This window comes from Triticum dicoccoides, chromosome 2A, assembly GCF_002162155.2.
Source record: "Triticum dicoccoides isolate Atlit2015 ecotype Zavitan chromosome 2A, WEW_v2.0, whole genome shotgun sequence".
NCBI lineage: Eukaryota > Viridiplantae > Streptophyta > Magnoliopsida > Poales > Poaceae > Triticum > Triticum dicoccoides.
In genome coordinates this window covers 766,719,696-766,724,856 of record NC_041382.1, presented here as the reverse complement: position 1 = coordinate 766,724,856, position 5,161 = coordinate 766,719,696, and positions in this window count along the sequence as shown.

Here is a 5,161-nt window from a genome sequence, read left to right as displayed (position 1 = left end):
TTTTCATAAGCACGTATGACTATATTCGGAATACATGCCTACATTACATTGACGAATTGGAGCTAGTTCTGTGTCACCCTATGTTATGACTGTTACATGATGAACCGCATCCGGCATAATTATCCATCATTGATCCAATGCCTAGGAGCTTTCCATATACTGGTTTACGCTTATTTACTTTCCCGTTGCTATGGTTATAATCACTATAAAATACCAAAAACATTACTTTGCTTTCATTACTCTTTTGTTACCGTTACCATCACTATCATATTACTTTGCTACAAAACACTTTGCTGCAGATACTAAGTTTCCAGGTGTGCTTGAATTGACAACTCAGCTGCTAATACTTGAGAATATTCTTTGGCTCCCCTTGTGTCGAATCAATAAATTTGGGTTGAATACTCTACCCTCAAAAGTTGTTGCGATCCCCTATACTTGTGGGTTATCACACTCCAATTGTCGGAGAGGTATCTCTGGGCCCACTCGGTAATGCACATCACTATAAGCCTTGCAAGCATTGCAACTAATGAGTTAGTTGCGGGATGATGTATTACGGAACGAGTAAAGAGACTTGCCGGTAACGAGATTGAACTAGGTATTGAGATACCGACGATCGAATCTCGGGCAAGTAACATACCGATGACAAAGGGAACAACGTATGTTGTTATGCGGTTTGACCGATAAAGATCTTCGTAGAATATGTAGGAGCCAATATGAGCATCCAGGTTCCGCCATTGGTTATTGACCGGAGACGTGTCTCGGTCATGTCTACATAGTTCTCGAACCCGTAGGGTCCGCACGCTTAAAGTTCGATGGCGGTTATATTATGAGTTTATGTGTTTTGATGTACCGAAGGTAGTTCGGAGTCCCGGATGAGATCGGGGACATGACGAGGAGTCTCGAAATGGTCGAGACGTAAAGATCGATATATTGGACGACTATATTCGGACATCGGAAAGGTTCCGAGTGGTTCGGGTATTTTTGGGAGTACTGGGGAGTTACAGAAATACGGGGGAAGAAGTATATGTGCCTTATTGGGCTCTAGGGGAGAGAGAGAGGCAGCCCCCCCCCCCAATGACTAGTCCGAATTGGACTAGGGGGAGGGGCGGCGCCCCCTCCTTCCTTCTCTTCCCTCTTCCCCTTCCTTGTCTCCTACTCCTACTACTTGGAAGGGAAGGAATCCTACTCCCGGTGTGAGTAGGACTCCTCCAGGGCGTGCCATAGGGGCCGGCCCTCTCCCCCTCCTCCACTCCTTTATATATGTGGCCAGGGGGCACCCCATAGACACAACAATTGATCTCTTGGATCTTTTAGCCGTGTGTGGTGCCCCTCTCCACCATAGTCCACCTCGATAATATTGTAGTGGTGCTTAGGCGAAGCCCTGCGACAGTAGAACATCAACATCGTCACCATGCCGTCGTGCTGACGAAACTCTCCCTCAAAGCTCGGCTGGATCGGAGTTCGAGGGACGTCATCGAGTTGAACGTGTGCAGAACTCGAAAGTGTCGTGTGTTCGGTACTTGATCGGTCGGATCGTGAAGACGTACGACTACATCAATCGTGTTGTGCTAACGCTTCCGCTTTCGGTCTATGAGGGTACGTGGACACACTCTCCCCTCTCGTTGCTATGCATCACCATGATCTTGCATGTGCGTAGGAAATTTTTTCAAATTATTACATTCCCCAACAGTTAGCCCTGCAATGGTCTACCCTTTTTATTCTGGTGCAATTGGAGTCGGTGGTCGGTCTATCTTTTATGTCGAATACTTCCCTCATCAAATCACAGTTTGAAAATCTGGAAAGGAAATCAAGAATTTAATGGTAGAACCGGAGTTTTCATTGTCTTCCTAATTATGCTCGCACAGGCACAGCCCGTAGCACCGTTTGTTGGTTGCATCGCCGCCTTCTATTCTTGATCTTGTATTAACTCTATTGCTATGGAATAAACCTCCCTGATTCATGCAAACAAGAAAAACTCTGCTCCAGCTGTGAATCCATACACACATATGCCACATTGGCTTCCCGGTCCACGTGTTTGTTGATGTCGTTGATCACTTGGTTGCTAGCTTGGACATGTCAGCATGCAGTCAGTCGATTGGTGTGCATGGAGGAGTTCTCAACCCTCAAGGCCCTGGGCCGGGCATTCCTTTGGTCCCAAGGGAGCAACGTGGAGGTCGGCATCGTGGCCCATGCAGGCATAGGAGGAGCGAGCAGAGCAGGCCTAGGTTGCGTGAATCTTGATGTGTGTTCTTTCGATAAAGGGTGCTTTTATTAAGTCAAAATATAGCATCGAGCGGATACAAAGCATAAAGAGCAATACCCGGGCTCTACATAGTTAAGATGCACACATCCATCAAACAAACCGTCTGACAAAGAATATAAAACAATAAAGTAGCAACAGTAAATGCATATGAGATCAAAACTATGCCTATCAAGACGGAGAAGGTGGACCGATCTTGAGATTATGCTGCCACCCATGTTGCGTCTAGCGAGGTTGTATTTAGTTAGCACAACTTCTCTTCGAAAATACTGCATGAAAATCTTAACTTTTAATGGCATCTTCGATTTTCAAATTAGTTTATTATTGTCCACTGGAATGTGTGTGTGCGAGAGTGCACCGTACATACAGTCAATTGTGACGAACCAAGACGTAGTAAAATTACAGCGAAACACATCCCGACCTTGTGTCAAGTTAATTGAATCCAAATGGAATAGAAGATGTTGCCATCACACAAGTCAGGGGCCAATCAAATCCCTCCTAAATGATATATCTAGTGGGGAACAGCTCAACACGTGCGTAAGAGTATCATTCTTATCACGTACAATGCAGTATACTGTTTCCGGAGAGTGGCATTTTCTAGCCACTAGTCCTCTCAGAAATGTATCACCTAGCCGGCCTTTATCGCGAAAGATTCTATGTGGAAAAAATATTTCTTTACCGCCATAAGTAAGTTCATCTCCACCTTCTAAGTTCACTGCCTAATGAATCTGTTTATTATTATATCAGAGAAACTATCAAGGAATATGTCAAGAGATTGCAGCAGAATCTGCCCTGTCGTTGTATGTTTTGTAAGTGTAGATGGTTACATTTCGATGACTACTGATGTTAGATGCTTTGTCAACTTAGAACTAATTAATGGTTTTTCATGGTGAATAGTTATTATAGTAACATCGCAATCCTTGTTCTTCTTTTCTATTAATAGTTATTATAGCACCAATTTATATATTTTTAGTGCCAATTTATTTACATGGATTGACTTTCATAAATTACTCAACGTTTTGTGGGATTGATGGTCCTCCGTAATATATAGAAGCATCAGGAGGCATTGTAATTACCGATGAAGAATGATATCCATTCAGACAAGAATGGTGTCCCTCGATTGAAGATCAATAAATTTTACTTATCTTTTCTAGTTGTCCTGTTTTAGTTAGACATGAGCAAGTACATTGTTAGTAAGACTAGTCATAGTGGAGAGTAATTTAGACTATCAACATGCATGTGTTACTAGTCTATGTTACTACCTCCATATTGGATAGTGTCATATGGGTGATCACATAGAGAACTTCATTTATTACTTTGTAGAATCATTTTTTATGGGAAGTGTTATATGATGGTAACATCTTATGTTACTCCATTTCTCACTCTCCTCTTTTAATTATTTTTCACATCACTTTTTATGCGTATATGGTATGCTTGTTACTTCTTATGTTACTCCCACTAGGAGTAGTCTAAGGAGTGCATTTGACTCAAATTTCTTAAATTGGCTTTTAATTCTAGAATTGCATGTCTGAATGTTGTTAATTTATCTGATTTCTCTTAATAAAAGAGGCTATGATACTTTCATTTTAGATTCTTTTGCATCTATATTAATGTGGATGTTAATATTGAAATGTCATATGTCGCACAAAGTGATCGTTAACAATCATAGGTCGTCGACTGAAGAGTTATACTAAATATAAGTGTCCTAAAGGATATCAACATGGTGAAGGGAGTGGTCGTTAATACCATAAAGTGGTCATTAATAATTCTTCGATCACCATGAGAACATTATTAACGATGACAAAAGGTGGTCGTTAATACTACAATTGTGATATTTCTTGCCTCATAATTGATGATGACACACCATCCCGTCGTTCCAATAATAACGACCAGAAAAGGTATGTGGCCGTTAGTACTTTTAGTGATGAAGCCTATAACGACCACCAGATTGTGGTCGTTAATGACCACAATCCAACTTTTAACGACAATATATACCATCATTAAAAACCATTTTTCTAGTAGTGGATGTTGTGAGCAGTAGCGAGCTACGACATCACAAGTGGTGGAGGCCGGCAGTCGGGGCGTGGTAGGCTGGGGCATGAGGAATAATAAAGGGAAGAAGACGAATAGCGTTGATCTTTTTTCAGCCGTTGGATTGAGATTAGATGGTCCTGCTGAAAAGTGACTGATGCAAAACATTTTTTCAGGTGCCTGGCTAATAGACACTCTGAACATTATTATTGCCAATGATTTGGGGAGGTTTTTGCAAATCAAAACTCTATTTCATCATGTGTTTTAATTCTATAGTGCTACGCATATGGGGAAAATGCTCCAAAAATTTATCTACGGTTCCATGCATGCACGCCACATCATTATGTAGGAAAGGATTATTCCGGTAGATCTAACTTTATTGGAACTTATGGTTAATCATTTCTGTTGCATGTATCGGCAGACCAATGTACCATAGAGTGTGTATCACTTGTTCTACCAGTACAACCTATTGGGCGTGAAGTGGGGCACCGAAAACCTCTCATGGGGTCAATCTGTCTCCCGCAACCTCGTCAGCTGGCCCGCCCTTCACATTGCGCTCGACCCCATTGCCCCCTTCGACACCAATGGTTGTTGGTCATGCTCCGCCACGATTCTCCTGGGCGGCACCCCAACCTCTACACCTGCATCGGCACCCACAAAGAATAGGTGCAGAAAGTCACCTTCCCAAAGAACCTTGCCAACCCGTTGTTGCGTGAGTGGGTGAAGCCTGCCTACAACCCCGTCATCGCGCACCTAGCCGACATCCTCGGCGGCGAGTTCCACGATCCTAGACAGCTTCCTGATCCTAGGTATGTTGGCGGAGGGCGGGGGGCACTACTCTCTCTAATCTATTATCTCACAGAAAGAAGT